The 19,439-nt window shown below is 40.9% G+C and overlaps 1 protein-coding gene across 4 annotated transcripts in view; it reads right to left on the minus strand.

Annotated features, from left to right (window-relative positions):
* Nucleotides 1–19,439, minus strand: part of LOC122565424 (guanine nucleotide-binding protein G(I)/G(S)/G(O) subunit gamma-7-like) — a 189,134-nt gene that overhangs the window by 126,845 nt on the left and 42,850 nt on the right. For 3 of the 4 annotated variants that reach the window (XM_043721387.2, XM_087975982.1, XM_087975983.1), the window contains exon 2: nt 19,063–19,127. The gene's annotated coding sequence lies outside the window, so the exon portion shown is untranslated. Of the gene's footprint in view, nt 1–17,077; nt 19,043–19,062; nt 19,128–19,439 lie in introns of those variants that run through there. The other variant, XM_087975984.1, reaches the window with a different exon arrangement.

Below are 19,439 nucleotides of genomic sequence, written 5' to 3' on the forward strand. Positions count from 1 at the left end.
CCACATTTGCTAGCCTCCAGTCTTCTGGCACTACTCCTGTAGACAACGAGGACATAAAAATCAAGGCCAATGGCTCTGCAATCTCCTCCCTTGCTTCCCAGAGAATTCTAGGATCAATGCCATCAGACCCAGGGGACATACCTATTTTCACCCTTTCCAGAATTTCCAACACCTCTTTCCTACATACCTCAAAGCCATTCATTCTACTTAATTGTGACTCAGTATTCACATCGGCAACAATGTCCTGTTCCTGAGTGAATACTGACGAAAAGTATTCATTCAGTGTCTCCCCAATCTCTTCAGCCTCCACACGCAACTTCCCACTACTATCCTTGACTGGACCTATTCCTACCCTAGTCATTCTTTTATTCCTGACATACCTATAGAAAGCCTTAGGGTTTTCCCTAATCTTACCAACTAAGGACCTTTCATGTCCCCTCCTTGCTGCTCTTAGCTCTCTCTTCAGGTCCTTCCTGGCTACCTTATAACTCTCAATCGCCCCAATTGAACCTTCACGCCTCATCTTTACATAGGCCGCCCTCTTCCATTTAACAAGGGATTCCAATTCCTTATTAAACCACGGCTCCCTCACATGACCCTTTCCTCCCTGCCTGACAGGTACATACTTATCAAGGACACTCAATAATTGCTCCTTGAACAAGCTCCACATATCAATTACGCCCTTGCCTTGAAGCCTACTTTTCCAAGCCACACATCCTAAGTCATGCCTCATCGCATCATAATTTCCCTACCCCCAGCTATAACTCTTGCCCTGCAGTGCACACTTATCCCTCTCCATCACAAGAGTAAAAGTCACCGAATTGTGGTCACTGTCCCCAAAGTGCTCACTTACCTCTAATTCTAACACCTGCCTGGTTCGTTACCCAGAACCAAATCCAGTATGGCCTATCTACATATTGTGTCAGGAAACCATCCTGCACACATTGGACAAACACCGACCCATCTAACGAACTAGAGCTATAGCTTTCCCAATCAATATCAGGAAAGTTAAAGTCCCCCATAACAACCACCTATTACTTTCACTCTTCTCCTGAATCATCCTCGCAATCCTTTCTTCTATGTTTCTAGGACTATTAGGAGGCCTGTAAAAAACTCCTAACAGGGTGACCTCACCTTTCCTATTCCTAACCTCAGCCCAAACTACCTCAGATGGCGAGTCTTCATCCATCATCCTTTCCACTGCTGTAATACGATCTTTGACAAGCAATGCCACACCTCCCCCTCTTTTACCCCTACCTCTGACCCTACTAAAACATTTAAACCCTGGAACCTGCAACAGCCAATCCTGTCCCTGTTCTACCCATGTCTCCGTAATAGCCACAACATCGAAGTCCCAGGTACCAACCCACGCTGCAAGTTCACCTACCTTATTTCGTATACTTCTTGCATTGAAGTATACATACTTCAAGCCACTTTCCTGTTTACAGGCACCCTCCTTTGAGATTGATGCCATGTTCCTAACCTCCCTACACTCCAGGTCCTGCACCCTAAAGCTACAGTCTAGGTTCCCATGCCCCTGCAGAGTTAGTTTAAACCCCCCCCAAGAGCACTAGCAAACCTCCCGCCAAGGATACTGGTGCCCCTCAGGTTCAGGTGTAGACCATTCTGTTTATAGAGGTCCCATCTTCCCCAGAAAGAACCCCAGTTATCCAAATACCGGAATCCCTCCCTCCTGCACCATCCCTGTAGCCACCCATTTAACTGTTCTCTCTCCCTATTCCTCGACTCTCTATCACGTGGCACGGGTAACAAACCAGAGACAACAGCTCTGTTCGTTCTAACTCTGAGCTTCCAACCTAGCTCCCCTGAAAGTCTGCCTAACATCCTCAGCCCTCCTCCTACCTATGTCATTGGTGCCAATGTGGACCACGACTTCGGGCTGCTCCCCCTCCCCCTTAAGGACCCGGAAAACACGATCAGAGACATCACGTACCCTTGCACCTGGGAGGCAACATACCAAACGTGAGTCTCTCGCCCCCACAAAACTGCCTATCTGTGCCCCGAACTATCGAGTCCCCAATTACTATTGCTCTGCTCTTCTCCACCCTTCCCTTCTGAGCAACGGGGACAGGCTCCGTGCCAGAGGCCTGAGCCCCATTACTTACCCCTGGTAAGTCGTCCCCCCCACAAGTATCCAAAACAGTATACTTGTTCTTGAGGGGAACGGCCGCAGGGGGTCCCTGCACTGGCTGCTTCCTCCCAGTCCCCCTCACTGTCACCCATCTGTCTGCAATCTTTGGAGTTACTACTTCCCTAAAGCTCCGAAACATGACCCCCTCTGCCTCCCGAATGATCCTAAGTTCATCCAACTCCAGCTCCAGTTCCCTAACACGGTCTTGGAGGAGCTGGAGATGGGTGCACTTCCTGCAAGTGTAATCAGCAGGGACGACCATGGCATCCCTCACCTCAAACATGTTGCAAGAGGAACATGTTAGCCAGAATATAAGTTGTGCAGAAAATGCAAAGAGGTATCATGGATTTAGACATGGTTACATGATTCAGGAACAGCAAGGCAGATGCAACATAACATGGATAAATGTGAGGTTATCCACTTTGGTAGAAACAAGTGTAGAGTATTTCTTAAATTGGAGATTGGAAGATGGTGACGTTCAAAAGGGATCCATATCTCTGTTCATAACTCACCAAAAACTAGCATGCAGCACAGCAATTTGTAAGGAAAATAGTATTTTTTATTGCAAGACGAGTACAGGAACAAAAGCAGTCCTGTTGCAATTGTATGCAGCACTAGTGAGACAGCACTAAGTATTATGTGAAGCCAGGCATCCTTGACGAAGGAAACCTATATTTGCCAATAGACAGAGTGCAGAGGTTGACCACACTGATTCCTGAAATAGAGTGTACCAATAGAAGAGATCAAGAAGTCTGAGTCTAAAGTCTAGAGAATATAGACGAATGAAAAGCAATACTAAACTCTCAAAATTCAAAGGATACTTCAGCTTGGCTCTAGATCTAGACCTGGGGGTACACAAACTTGGAATAAAAGACATGTCACTTGAGATTCCTTTAAGCAGAGAATGGAGTACCTTTGGAATTATCTACCCGAGACAGCTGTGCAAGCTCAATCATTAATTAGATTCAAGAGAGACTGAAGATATCTCATTATTCATAACATCAAGGATATGGGAAGAGTGTTGGATAATAATGTTGGATACTAGCGTTGAAGTAGGTGATCAGCCATGATCTAGAATCATGAAGCAGGCTAGAAGGGGTTGAATATCCTATTTCTGTTCCTATATTAACAAAGTACTGCATTGTTCCTGATCTGTCTATTTAAGTGGCCACAATACAACCCATGTCACTATTCAGTAAAAAAAAAATCATTCTTCATCTAATAGTTTACTGGCTTGGCAAATAAATCTTACAACCAAAACACAGAAGTGGTTAAAATAATAATAAAAGCAAAGTATTAAGAGGGCCGGAGACCAAAATTAACCAAATGTACAGTGAAGATAAGTCTTGACTATGGTCCACATCTAAACAGACACTTTATACATACCAAGATCCCACTAGCCAATGACCATTTAACCATTTTGACATAATAGTGTGACTTTACAGTTCAAATGTACATGAAGATTAAATTCAGATGCAGTCTGACCTGAGTTTCTCGAGCATTTGGTTAATTTTGGTCTCCAGCCCTTTCAATACTTTGCTTTTATTATTATTTTAACCATTTCTGTGTTTTGGTTGTAAGATTTATTTGCCAAGCCAGTAAGCTATTAGATGAAGAATGATTGATGAAGAATGATACAGCGGGCGCACAGAGAGGGGAGCCGGAAGGTAAGCGGAGACCAGTTTAAATTAACGTTTTTCTTTTCGCAGTCTGTGGTTTTTTTTTCAACTAGGAGCGGGAACCCGGAAGTCGTCAACAGAGGCTTCTGAGAAGGTAATAAGTTTGAGTGGAGAAGAAACCCAAGACACTACACGTGTAGTGTCTCCCACCCTCCCTCCTCCTCGAACCTAATAAAAAGGACTCAGTCGGCTGAACAGTTAAGCTACTTAGTGTTCTTGTTTTGGAGACTACGTGTAGAGTTATGGCAGCACAGGCAGTGGAATGTTCCTCCTGCAGGAGGTTTGAGGTAGGGGTGACCACCGATGCTCCTGCCGACTTCACCTGCAGGAAGTGCAGCCAGCTCCAGCTCCTCACAGACCTCGAGAGGCTGAGAGGGTGATAGATAGAAGCTACAGGGACATAGTTATGCCAGAGAACAGAGGTAGCTGGGTAAGAGGTGGGAAGGGGAGGAAGCAGGCAGTGCAGGGATCCCCTGTGGTTGTTCCCCTCAACAATGAGTATACCGCTTTGGATACTGTTGGGGGGGGAACGGCCTCGCAGGGTAAGCTGCAGTGACCGGGTCTCTGGCACGAGGTCTAGCTCTGAGGCCCAGAAGGGAAAGGGGGAGAGCGCTAGTTATAGGAGACTCTATAGTTAGAGGGACAGACAGACGGTTCTGTGGACATAGGCGAGACTCTCGGATGGTTTGTTGCCTCCCAGATGCCAGGGTCCGAGACATCTCAGACCATGTCTTCAGAATCCTTATGGGGGAGGGTTGCAGCCAGAAGTCATGGTGCACATTGGCACCAACGACATAGGTAGGAAGAGGGGTGGGGAGGTCATTCAGGAGCTCAGGGAGTTAGGCTGGAAGCTAAAAGCTAGGACGGACAGAGTCGTCATCTCTGATTTGTTGCCGGTGCCACATGATAGCGAGGCAAGGGATAGGGAGAGAGTGCAATTGAACACGTGGCTGCAAGGATGGTGTAGGATTTTGAGTATCTGGAAAGACACTGCTTGATCAGGGACAGCCAGCACAGATTTGAGAGGGGTCGGTCTTGCCTTACAAGTCTTATTGAATTCTTTGAGGAGGTGACCAAGCATGTGGATGAGGGTAGAGCAGTGGATGTAGTGTACATGGATTTTAGTAAGGCATTTGATAAGATTCCCCATGGTAGGCTTATGCGGAAAGTCAGGAGGCATGGGTTAGTGGGAAGTTTGGCCAGTTGGATAGAGAATTGGCTAACCAGTCGAAGTCAGAGAGTGGTGGTAGATGGTAAATATTCAGCCTGGAGCCCAGTTACAAGTGGAGTTCCGCAGGGATCAGTTCTGGGTTCTCTGCTGTTTGTAATTTTTATTAATGACTTGGAAGAGGGAGTCGAAGGGTGGGTCAGTAAATTTGCAGACGATACGAAGATTGGAGAAGTTGTGGATAGTGAGAAGGGCTGTTGTCAGCTGCTAAGGGACTTAGATGTGATGCAGAGCTGGGCTGAGGAGTGCCAGATGGAGTTCAACCCTGTCAAGTGTGAGGTTGTCCATTTTGGAAGGGCAAATAAGAATGCGGAATACAGGGTTAACGGTAGGGTTCTTAGCAAGGTGGAGGAGCAGAGGGATCTTGGGGTCTATGTTCATAGATCTTTGAAAGTTGCCACTCAGGTGGATAGAGCTCGTAAGAAGGCCTATGGTGTATTAGCGTTCATTAGCAGAGGGATTGAATTCAAGAGTCGTGAGGTGATGTTGCAGCTATAAAGGACCTTGGTAAGGCCACATTTGGAGGACTGTGTGCAGTTCTGGTCGCCTCATTTTAGGAAAGATGTGGAAGCTTTGGAGAGGGGGCAGAGGAGATTTACCAGGATGTTGCCTGGAATGGAGAATAGGTCGTACGAGGATAGGTTGAGTGTGCTAGGCCTTTTCTCATTGGAACGGCAAAGGATGAGGGGTGACTTGATAGAGGTTTATAAGATGATCAGGGGAATAGATAGAGTAGACAGTCAGAGACTTTTTCCCTGGGTACAACAGAGTGTTACAAGGGTACATAAATTTAAGGTGAAGGGTGGAAGGTATGGGGGAGGATGTCAGGGGTAGGTTCTTTACCCAGAGAGTGGTGGGGGCATGGAATGCGCTGCCTGTGGGAGTGGTAACCTTTAAGCGGCAATTGGATAGGTACATGGATAGGTGCTTAAGCTAGGACAAATGTTCAGCACAACACCGTGGGCCGAAGGGCCTGTTCTGTGCTGTATTGTTCTATGTTCTATTTATTCAGTCCCAGCATTAGAAAAAAGATTGCTGGAGCACAGCACTCTCGGTGGGGAATTTCAACACCCATCACAAGAGTGGTTTGGCAGCAGGACTACTGATTGAGCTAGTCAGTTCCTAAAGGACATAGCTGCTAAATTGGGTCTGGTCAGTCAGCAACCCTCATCCCCATAAGTGAAAATAAATTGCTCAAATCACAATACACAAAGCTCAAATTTCATGGGCAGCAAATTCTCAAACAGCTGATGTGAAGTTAAGCTCGAATTCTTACAAAGTTCCAAAGCACACTTAAAGCATATATTTTATAAACAGCAAATATTTTCCTAGTGTTACTAAGTCACAGCTAGACAAGCATCAACTGTAAATGGAGGGAACAGATTAGCAAGGGTTCCTGCTTTTGATCACTAACTCATAACATCTTTTCAACAAGATTTTTGCCCAAATATTATCAGGTCATTTATTGCCAAATTACTCCCAATTATGACAGTATGCTGGTGATGTCACTGGACATTTAATCTAGAATCCATATGGATAGAGGCAAATAAAAAAAAGGGGAAGATGACACTAGTTCGAGCAATTCATAGGCTCCCTAACAGTTGCTATAATGGAGGGACAGAGAATAAATCAGGAGATACTGAAGGCAGTACATCAATCAGGAGTGACTTTAATCTTTATGCAGATTGGCAGAGGAAGCCAAGAGGAAAAGGTCAGAGTGTATAAGGGACAGTTTCCTAGAATGATGTGTTGAGGATCCAAGCAGTGATTTGGCTATGTTGGATCTAGCGATATATAACAGGTTAATGCATGACACCAGAGTAATGAGCAATAGGTGACCATAACATAATAGAATTTAGCATTGAGTTGAGGGGGAAGAAAAAAATTGTGCTGAGTTTAAATATGGGCAGAGCTAGCCGGAGTGGACTGGAAAAGACATTAGGGATCAATGACAGTTGAGGAGCAATGATAATTATGAAAACATTGGTGAAAATAGCTCAACACTCACAGCAAAGAGATATCCCAGTGAGGAGGTAGAATTCCAGGAAAGGGATAAACCCACCACGGTTAACCAGGGAAGTTAAGCAGATCAACAAATTGAAAGAAAAAAATATGGAATTTAGCAAAGAGTGGTGGCAGACCAGAGGATTCGTAAAGAGTTAAAAATCAACAAAATGTGACCAATAAAAAAGAGAGGGTGAGATATGAACTTTGAGTGTGAACTTGCGAGTAATTTGAAGGAGGAGAGCAAGAGCTTCTTCAAATATATTAAAAAGGAATACAAAAGCCAAAAAACAAATATAGGGTCCTTCGAGAAACTGGGAAACAGCAGAGGAGTTGAATAAATATAGGAAAGATTTAGAGGGAAACGGGCCAAATGCAAGCAAGTGGGACTAGTTTAGTTTGGGAAACTTGGTTTACCTGGACAAGTTGGACTGAAGGGTCTATTTCTGTGCTGTAAGACTCGATAAATACTTTCTATTGGTCTTCAAAAGTAGAAAACACTAAAAGCATTCTGAAATTACTAAATAATCAAGGAGCAAAAAAGAGGAGAGGAAATAAGTTAGAGGACATGATCTCAAAACAAACGTTTAAGGTAATGAGGAGGAATTTCTTCTCTCAGAGGGTAGTGAATCCGTGGAATTCTTTACAGCAGACAGCTGTTGAGGCTATGTCATGAAATACATTCAAAGTTAAGACAGACAGATTTTTAAGTCAGTGAGGGAATCCAAGGTTCATGGTGGGGAGGAATGAGGGTGGAGTTGAGGATTATCAGATCACCTATGTTCTCACTGAATGGTAGAGCAGACTCAATGGGCAGAATTGCCTACTTCTAATCCTATGTCTTATGGTCCTAATGCCATGTTCAGGACCTAGCTTCAAATCCATGGTAGATGGTGGGATCAGAATTCGATACACACACACACACCTGCGTAACCTCACCTATTTCTGCATGTCTGAAATTAAGTGTGGTGGTGAATTTGCACATAATATTTTAACTGATACAAGCTTAGGACCTGATGAAGGAGCGGCACTCTGAAAGCTAGCGTGCTTCCAATTAAACCTGTTGGACTATAACCTGGTGTTGTGTGATTTTTAACTTTGTACAACCCAGTCCAACACCGGCATCTCTAAATCATGGCTATTTACCAGCATTCTGTCGGGAAGGTGTTAGCTCTTTTACTGTTTCAGCACATAATGTAATTTAGGAGAAGACAGGATGAATTTACTCTACTAGAAAAGACACTCTTGTTGAGAATGTAATGCCTCATTAAATATAAATTTTAATTCCCATTTCATGAAGCAGATGTTTCAGAGTGAGCATAATGCAGAGTTCAGGTATTGCATTGATCAATCATATCTCTGGAATAAAAGATCTGACTATACCATTAAATTGTCTTACAGTAAAATTAATCTGCCACTTATTTTAGTAGCATTAAAGTACAGTAAAACAAGTACCACATTGTTTTTTTCCATTGATTTTCTCTGAAATTTTAATTTGAGAATTTCCCTGAATTGCCTGCAGCTAGACTTTTGCCAATATTTAACAAGGTTCAACTTCAAAATCCTCAAACAAGCCTTCATTTGACATTCAAGTGCAGAAATGGTTTCCAAAAATTCCTACAAAATTGGTGTTACATCAAAAAGTTGTATTAAACAGCAACATGAGAATATCAGCATACTACTGCTTCAACTGCTTTTCTGTATTAGTTAAAATGAAACAAAGGCTAAATGAAACAGGAAAGTCATGTATGCCAAGAGCTAAATAATTAATTTCTTTCAGCTTTTTGAAAATCTTGTTAAAATGCACTTGAGAGTGATCTTATTTTCCTAATCAAATGGCACATTTGCAAAAGTTAATCACATAGAATAAATAAGCACTCCTAGATTTCAGTCTTTATTTTTGCTTCACTCCCCACCTTTCCTCCTCAAAAAATCAGAACTGGGATGATCTGCTTTGGTATTGACAGGCAACCAATTTAGGTAGAGAAAAGATAAGTTTATTTAATTCAAAGCAAATACACCAAAGTGTAACTTGAGTGTATTAATCAAGTACAACATTATCCTCAGTTTAAGTAGTTACACAAATCGAAAATATGATACTGACTAAAAAACATAAATGCAATTATCCCAAACATACGCAGGGAAAAATTTATACAGGATTAGGGTGGGTTAAAGCTCATACAAATATATGAAATAGGAGGTGGCAACCAATCAGCCCTGCTCAAGATTATGGATGGTCAATTTTGCTGCACTTCAATTCTAAATTGAAAACAGTACCCTACACTCTGAATTTACCCAGAAGAAATGTGTTTTCACATTCACCTTGTCAAGACTATTCAGGACCTTTTACACTTCAATCAAGTCACCCCTCACTCTTCTAACAAGCCGAGTCTGTCCAACCTAGCCTCCTCGGATAACCCACTTATTCCAGGTATCAATCTAGTTGAACTGAATAGAGTAATTGAACTGCTTCCAAGATATTTATATCCTTCCTTAAATAAGATGACCAAAACTGCATATAGAATTCAAGATGTGGTTTCACTAATGCCCTATTTACTTTTATGCTCAACTCTTCTTGAAATAAAATATAGTAATCCATTAGCCTTCTTGATTAAATACTGTACCTGCATACTAATTTTGTGCCTCTTGCATTAGGATGCCTACATCAATCTGCATCTCAGAATTCCAGTTGTAATTTTCCATTGAAATAATACTCTGCTTTTTCATTCTTCCTGCCAATATTGAACAAATTGATTTCAAATATACATGAAAAACACACCTGCATAATGGCTGTTGGAAAACAGAAATCAAAACATATTGATCAAAGATTAAGGCAACGTCACACAAGAAAAATCGAAAGATGCACTAAGTCAGGCTGTTACAGCAGTTACCTCAAGACACTGGAGCAGTACCACAAATGCTGTCTATGCAAGATCCTGCAATTTGCTGGGAAGACAGACAACACCAACATCAGGGTCCTCAACCAGGCCCATATCCCCAGCATTGAGTCACTGACCATCCTTGACTGGCTACAATGGGCTGGGCACATTGTCTGCATGACCAACATGAGATTTCCAAGCAGGTGTTCTACTCCTAGCTTTGAAATGGCAGGTACACCCCAGGTGGATACAGGAAGTGCTTCAGTAATACCCTCAAAAGCCTCACTGGTGAAGTGCAACATTCCCACAGCCACCCGGCAATCATTCGCCCAAGACCAAAGTGAAGGAGAAGCATCCAGGAAAGCATCGAGCACCTCAAGACTTGCCGTCAGGAAAACCGCAAGCCGGGCGAAAACAGTGAAAGAAGCACTCTGCCACAGTGATGTCCCACCCATCTCTTCGCATGACCACCACCTGCCCTAAGTGAAACAGAGTCTGTGGTAGCCTATCGGTCTGTACAGCCACCTCACCCTGACTGTGGAAGAGAATCATCCTTATTTACGAGGGACCACTGATAATGATGATGATGATGATGAGAAGGAGAAACACCTTGAAGTGATCAGACAAATATGCTGGAAGTGAGAAAAAATGACCATTGGCAAAAAACTAGTCAATTTCTTTAGGTGCTTTTAAAAAAAACCTTCCAAACTTATAGGTGAACACTAGTCGTAATGTCAACTAGAAAATAAAAATTACAAGATTGAAGCAAGTATCCAGGTCCAAAATGGTCAACTTGTAACAATACACCCACAACACATTGCTGGCTCATCACAAAGTTATCACAATTTTGGCTCACATTCCCCAGGTTTAAAATATTCCAATAAGATTAGTCATTTTTAGGGAAATAATTAGATTTATTTTTTAAATTCTAAATCAGCCAAAGTAGATTGGTATTTTGCTGAAGCCACATTTTTTCTTTAAAACTTCACACAGTTTCAAAATAAATGAAAAAGCAGAGAGTCAGATTTTAAAGGAGAAAATGTTTCAGAACAATTACATTAATCTGTCAATTAAATGCACAGTAGCCATCAGCTTGTTTCATATAGAACTCAAATTTTATTGTGATGGCAACTGGGAAAGAATGTGCCTGATACAGTCATGCTCTGTACACAGATAGTTGCCACTTGTTCTGATCACATTAAATACAGTTTATTCCTTTTTTTTGTCCTCTATTTCACCTGGGATGGCATGCAAACACCCATTTGGCCTGAAGCACATGAACCAAAACCAAATCCTGGTATAATACCTTTTAAACATTCATTTAAATTTCATTCTTACTAATCTGCCAGCTGCAGATGCATTTGTCTATATCAGTATCGGTAAGAGTGACCACTGCACAGCCATAGAGTCACAGAGATGTACAGCATGGAAACAGACCCGTTGGTCCAAACCATCCATGCCGACCAGATATCCCAACCCAATCTAGTCCCATCTGCCAGCACCTGGCCCATATCCCTCCAAACCCTTCCTATTCATATACCCATCCAAATGCCTCTTAAATGTTGCAATTGTACCAGCCTCCACCACATCCTCTGGCAGCTCATTCCATACACGTACTACCCTCTGCGTGAAAAGGTTGCCCCTTAGGTCTCTTTTATATCTTTCCCCTCTCACCCTAAACCTATGTCCTCGAGTTCTGAACTCCCCGACCCCAGGGAAAAGACTTTGTCTATTTATCCTATCCATGCCCCTCAATTTTGTGAACCTCTAATGTCACCCCTCAGCCTCCGATGCTCCAGGGAAAACAGCCCCAGACTGTTCAGCCTCTACCTGTAGCTCAGATCCTCCAACCCTGGCAACATCCTTGAAAGGGCTCAGAAAAGATTAACAAGTTTCACAACATCTTTCCAATAGGAAGGAGACCAGAATTGCACGCAATATTCCAACAGTGGCCTAACTAATGTCCTGTACAGCCGCAACATGACCTCCCAACTCCTGTACTCAATACTCTGACCAATAAAGGAAAGCATACCAAATGCCTTCTTCACTATCCTATCTACCTGCGACTCCACTTTCAATCTGACTCTCTGCTTTTTCATTTATTTTGAAACTGTGTGAAGTTTTAAAGAAAAAAATGTGGCTTCAGTAAAATACCAATCCACTTTGGCTGATTTAGAATTTTAAAAATAAATCAAATTATTTCCTAAAAATTACTAATATTATTGGAATATATTAAATCTGGGTAATGACAACCAAAATTGTGATAACTTTGTGATGAGCCAGCAATGTGTTGTGGGTGTATTGTTACAAGTTGACCATTCTGGACCTGGATACTTGCTTCAATCTTGTAATTTTTATTTTCTAGTTGACATTACGATTAGCGTTCGCCTATAAGTTTGGAAGGTTTTTTTTAAAAGCACCTAAAGAAATTGACTAGTTTTGTGCCAATGGTCACGAAGTCCCACCTTAACATGATGGAGCATAGTCTCAGTAGGGTGTGGCACTAACATGGCGCTACATGGGACAGACTTTGAACAGAGCAAGCAGCTCAAGACTGGACCTCCATGAAGCACTGTGGGCCATCAACAGCAGAACTGTACTCCACAATCTGCAATCGCATGGTCTGGCATATCCCCCATTCAACCATTACCATCAAGCCGAGGATCAACCTTGGTTCAATGGAAATTGCAGAGGACATGCCAGGAGTAGCACCATGCATACCTGAAAATGAGTTACAAACAGGACTACTCGCATGCCAAATAGCATAAGCAGCAAGTGATAGACAGAGCTAAGTGATCCCACAATCAACGGATCAGGACTAAGCTCTGCAATCTTGCCACATGCAATCGTGAATGGTGGTGGACAATTAAACAACTCACTGGAGGAGGTAGTTCTACAAATATCCCCATTCTCAATGATGGAAGAGCCCAACATACCAGTGCAAGAAACAAGGCTGAAGCATTCACAGCAATTTTTACACAAAAGTACCAAGTGGTTCATCCATCAAGACCTCCTTCAGTGCTCCCTGGCATATAGATACCTGTATCCTGCCAATTCAATTCACTCTACATGACATCAAGAAACGGTTGGAGACGCTGGATACAGCAAAGGTTATGAGCCCAGATAACATTCTGGCAATAGAATGTTGAAGACTTGTGCTCCAGATCTTGCCACTCCCCTAGCCAAACCCTTTCAGTACAGTTACAACACTGACATCTACCTGCCAATGTGGAAAATTGCTCAAGTATGTCCTGTACATAAAAAGCAAGACAAATCCTACCCAGCCATACCACCCTTCAATCTACTCTCGATCATCAATAAAGTGATAGAAGGTGTCATCAAAAGTGCTATCTCGCAAAACTTGCTCAGCAATAACCTGCTCAGTGATACCCAGTTTGGGTTCCACCAAGGCCGCTCAGCTCCTGATGTCATTACAGCCTTGATTCATACATGCACAAAAGACCTGAACTCCAGAGGTGAGGTGAGTGTGGCAAGCTTTAACATCAAGGTTGCATCAAGTGTGGCTTCAAGGAGCCGTAGCAAAACTGGAATTAATGGGTATCAGAGAGCAAACTCTCCACTTGGTGGAGCCATACCTGGTACATTGGAAGATGGTTGTGATTGTTGGAGGTCAGTCTTCTCAGTTCCCTACATCCCTCAGGAGTTCCTCACAGTAGTACCCTAGCCTAACTATCTTCAGTTGCTTCATAAATAATGCTTCCTCCATCATAAGATGAGAAGCTGGAAGGTTCCTGATGATTGCACAATGTTCAGAACCATTTGCAACTCCTCAGATACTGAAGCAGTCAGTGTTCAAATGCAACAAGATCTGGACAATACCCAGGTTTTGGGCTGACAAATGACAAGAAACATTCATGCCATACAAATGGCTATGAACATCACCTATAAGAGACAATCTAACCAACACTCCTTGACATTCAATGGTGTTACCATCACTGAATCCCTGACTACCAACATCCTGGATGTCATCATTGACTAGAACTCAACTGGACTCGCAACATAAATGCAGTGTCTATAAAAGCAGTTCAGAGGCTAGGAATACTGCAGCAAGTAACTCACCTGCTGATTCCCCAAAACGTATCTATAAGGCACAAGTCACGAGTGTGATATAATACTCCCCTCTTGCCTAGATAAGTACAGCTCCAACAACACTCCAGAAGCTTGACATCATCCTGGACAAAGCAGCCATTTTGTTAACCCATGAAATGTGCAGTAGTTTTTAACGTTTTTTGGCTTCTTAACTCAGTGAATTAATCTTGGCTTGAAGGGACTGGGAAAGGAAAACAGATGACAGAAGAAACATACAATGGGGTAGTCAAATATTAGGGAACAAGCTTGGTGGAGCTCACTAAATTGCATGTCTGTGAAGCAGACATGTGTGCCAAGTTGGAGTTGATGACAACAGGACAGTTTACTTTTGAATTGCACATTGTTGCACATGTAGAAAGCTCAGGAGCCTCCAACATCAACATGAATCTTGGCATCATACCAAAGCAGTTTTAACAAACAACAGATGCAGACACAGGATGCCGTCAGCGGAGCAATAAACTTCAGTAATTCTAAGAAGCATCCAGGCTGATGCACAAAGCCAACACGTGAAGGTAGGAATGACACTACACAATACTGAGATTATTAAAAGGCTCTATACTCATACAATGAATATTTGAGGCATCCAATTTACATTTCTAGTTGCCCTCAAGCATTCCTGCTCCACGTGACTGCTGCAAAATTCTAATGTACTCCAACAAAAAGGTATAAGAAAGTATTATTAACCCCTTTCAACCTCTCTACAAAACAATTTCATCGAGATTGTCCAGAAAAATCAGTGCTACAGGTATTTCTGCTGTGACGCACAATTCGTTAACGCTAATTTGCTGTCATGCAATTGACAAATTGGGAACACTGTTTCGAGAGCATGGACTTTTAAAACATATGTTAGTGTTGACGATGTAATCGCAGCCAAGTGCAATTTTTCTACAATGCTGGGTTGTAAAAGAATGCAACCATCACGTTATAGAAGAACTATGCTGTACACCTTTTTGCAGCAGAGCAGAAATATAGGTCAAGGGTTTGTCCTGATCTTGGAGTAATGCAGTGTACATCAATGTAACTTTTAAAAATATTACAAAGAGGAATATAATAAATATAAATTCACTTACAAACCAAATCAAACCTCTTTCCAAAATTTAAAATGTATACATGGATTGTTCTATTGTGTCCCCACTGCAGTTTGTTCACTGCATTAATTATGGAATACAGAGGAACCTCCATTATCTGAAGGACATGAGCAGGGAGTATTTTGTTCGGTTAGTCAAATTCCAGATAATTGAACACCAGATAACATTGGTTAGCCAAGCCTCGGGACCTTGTGATCTTGCCAGACAATCCGATACTTGGATAATCAAGTGCAGGATAATCAAGGTTCTTCTGTTAACACGAAAGATCCTCATCAATAACAACTAAATCTTCACAATAAAAAGATCTCAATTGACCAACAACACTGCATACTTCATTAATGTTGCCATGCCATTAAATTCAGAAATAGCAAAGCACAAAAATTTTTAACATTAACTTAGCAAAACGTCAGAGTAATACAGCAGGGAAACAGACTCTTCATGCTGACCACATTCCAAAACTGAACTTGTCCCACCTGCCTGCACTTGGCCCATATCCCTCCAAACTTTTCCTATTCATGAATAAAGCACAAGTACAATCAACTGCAAACACACAAGCTTCTTTTTAAAAACAATGATCCACTCAATTTTGTACTATATAATGTATATTGAGTAATTAAGTGAACTAAGCCTATTTTTATAATAGTTGCTATTAAGCTGTGACAGTGACAACACGAGTCAAGATGATTCAAAACATCAATCTGTAAATTATAACCTCCAAGAAAAAAATATTATAATTATGTTAGCCTTTTCCCTTTTGAGGCATAAATCAATAAAATAAAAACTGTGGCAATTGGTTTCAGAAATTTATTTGTACAGTAATGTTAATGTGTAGCTTACAGCGCTGTGCTTTGAATTGTCAAAAGATAAAATGTTGTTTTCTAAATTTTCACAAGGTTTGTTTGGATTGATTCATTGGCAAGTCATTGGCAAGAGCACCACCTACTGTCTAACTGTCTAACTGTCAAATACACATCATTGACGTTCAAGGTAATAAGGATTACCAAAATTCATTTTTTAAAAAACAACAGGTTCTCATTTAGTAAAAATACAAAAATGGTTAAAACTGATTTTAAATATACTTTTAACTGCTGGATTTGGATAAAAGCTACAAAGAATCAATTCAAGATAACTCAAAATCAATATTACCTCAACTGCAGAGCCATGCAGTCACTAAAAGGTTCCATGTACACCAATATGCTGACACACTGCAGAAGTCACGGCCACACAGTGACCTCAGAAGACCACAAAGTGGAAAAAATATTAAAGGAAACATTGTCCAAAACTACAGTTATGGTAAATTTGTCAGCCATTCACTATCCAAATAGGAAATTCAATCAAAAAGTGCCAGTGACAAGCTGGAGTTCTGGACTGGTAATGTCATTTCAGCCTTAATCACGAATCTTGTTATGTGAACCATGCCAACCAGTTGGAATGTTTTAGGACAAACTAGAGTGTGAAACCAAAGGCAAGCCTGTGTATCTTTGTGAAAAGAGTTCAAACCCTGAAAACGTGGGTAAAGCCATGAGGAAGTCAAATGTGCTGTCAATTAAAGACAAGACAAATTGATTCAGCCAGTGAAAAACTGCTTTATGAAGCAAAAAAAGTAGGCACGGGACTAGGAGACTCCATCAATAACTTTGTCAGCTATTCAAGTACAAGGCAAACCCTGAGAATAGTTTAACAAGCATGCATTTGCTTCAAAAAGGAAGAGACTGAGAACAGGTGCATACTGTGACAAAGCTCTATGATCATCGTTCAAGAAGGACTCTTGCAGTGCATTGGTAGTGTCCCTCCCCCTGGACCAAGGGACCCAGATTCAAGTTCCACCTACTCCAGGGGTATGTATTAATATCTCTGACCAGGTTGATTTAAAAAAAGTTAAACTTTTTTTTTGAGTTATTTTGGTTCAAACCAACTCAAGCAAAAAAAATTCTCACCTCCAGTCCAATCCTACAGAAGTAGATGCAGTATGTTCTTTAAAAAGAGTCCAGTAAATGCCTGCCCACTCACTTGGTGTTTGCCTATCTGAAACAGCAACATTTGATAAAGATACTCTAGGATTTTACACTGCAGCACAGAAAGCCAAAAAATATATTTGACTACAGCGACAACATGTTGGACAGTATCACTAACAGCACACTAACAAAGGACAAAAAGGTTACGGTTTTTCCACAGCTAATTCCCAACATTTTTCAATGTCTTAAGTACAGGGTGAATAAATAAAGGTATATTTCATATATTTACTATTTCAATGTTTTAGTTTTTTTTTTAAAAACCTGAAGTGCATTTGCAAGCAAACCAGCTTGAGTAGGGGCTTCCTCAACTTCTCAAGGTTCCATTTAACACACAAGTTGCTGTAATTTGACAAAAAGATTTTACTCTATCCAATTAAACTGTTGATACTATGGCAAATACAACAGAGAAATTATTAAAATATTGTTATAAGGCAGAAAACAGCTGTTTGCAGCCTTGATTGTTCTGTAAAATAGTTGGCTGCCTAAATATGTAGGTCTTGACATGCCACCCAGTTAGTTGATATTGCAGGCTCTGAAAACACAAGTGGTCTGGAGTTACCTCTAATGTGACATCTGGATTGGGTCAATTCCACCCTCTTTAAACTAGACATCCAAAACTCTTTTGCCCATGTCTTAACTTGAGGCAAGTCTCAACTCCTACCACCTTTGTGCCCACTGTCCGACACTGGATCCAGGTGAAGTCATATTTTAAAGTTTTCACCTGGTTCGCAAATTTCTTTCTAACCTTGTTTACCTCCATCTCCGTAATCTCCTCCAATCTCACAATGCTTATATCCATACTCATCAAATTATGGCCTGGTAAATATTACAAATTATAATGGTTTTAATTTTGGCAGCTTTCAGTTGTTCAGGTCCCAATGACCTCATCTAAATATACAAAGAAAAACGACAGATATAGTAAAAACTAAAATAGCTTATCCATCACATTAAATGGTACCAGCTCTTGCTAGGATTTATGGATATCAGTATCTGTACAGTTAATTTTTCTTTAATTATTCTCTACATATAGATTGGAAATGTGAGATCACATATTTGTGTTTGAACCCAATACAGCCTTCATCCATCTGCCTCATATTTTCCAAGTGTTCGAGTCTGCAGGTCTTTAAGTTTTCCCTCTTTTGTCCCAATCCACAACAGCCAAGAAAGGTATCGGGTCTCCTATGACTTACTACTTAGTCAGCCAGAAATACTAACGAATCAGAACACAAGGTCACTTCTTTCTCACTTCTGTCAATATTCTCCCTTTCCTGACAGTGGTGTACAGATCGAGGAGAGTTAGGCATCATTGACACTGCTGAAAGAACTGCCATTCATGCACGATCTTAACAATACACAAGCAACATTTTGTGAATTATATTAAATTTGGTCTGACATGACATGTGCATCATTAAAACAGCTGAGTGGATAAGGTTCAAAACAAAAATCTAGGCTAATTTCTTTCCAGCCATAAGTAACTAGACAAAATACTGTTATTGATCGAATATCAGAAATGAACTCACTGAACAATTAAAGCCAGGTTCTTCTATACCTGAAAGTCTGTCAGTAGCTGTTATTCAAAAAATAAGGTAGAAAAAAGTGACTTCAAACTGGACATTTAAAAGAGCAGCCTTGAAATACACAATCTGATAAATATCATCATTCAAGATTTCTGATTTACATTTACTCTTAGACATCAATATATATCCCTGAGTCAGAATGGTAGCTAGGCATGTAGAAAGGCTCCATGTTAGTTTGTGACAATATCACTAATACAACAGCCAGTATAAATCTTAGTCATAACCAAATGTAATAACACAGAGCACAACAGCATTTTTTCTAAAAACTGTTAAGCATCACATTTTTAAAGACAACAAAACAGTTTTCTATAAAGAATTTAAAAGACTGACCTTATCAGCTGATCCAACTGGAACAGTGAGTCTACACTGAACACTCCAATAGGAACAAACACTTCCTGGAAATAGCAAAAACAAAATTTTAATCCATGGTCAATATGAAGTGCAATTTATAACTGAATATAAGGGGATAATTTATTAAAAAGCACAATTTGCTATGCAGTAAGCCATTATGGTGCTGTGTTACTATTGATATATAAAAAAATCTATATATGTGTCGCATTTCGCATCTCACCTCATGCCCACAGTTTCAGAGGTCACTTGAATATTGTTATTCAATTGTGCAAATTATCATAGTTAAGTCAAACCAGGTATACAAACTTTTGAATAGACTTACTGAATTGCAAACACGAAATTTATACACATTTGTT

This window comes from Chiloscyllium plagiosum, unplaced genomic scaffold, assembly GCF_037043375.1.
Source record: "Chiloscyllium plagiosum isolate Xiang-an unplaced genomic scaffold, Cpla_swu_hap1 HiC_scaffold_28, whole genome shotgun sequence".
NCBI classification, from domain to species: domain Eukaryota; kingdom Metazoa; phylum Chordata; class Chondrichthyes; order Orectolobiformes; family Hemiscylliidae; genus Chiloscyllium; species Chiloscyllium plagiosum.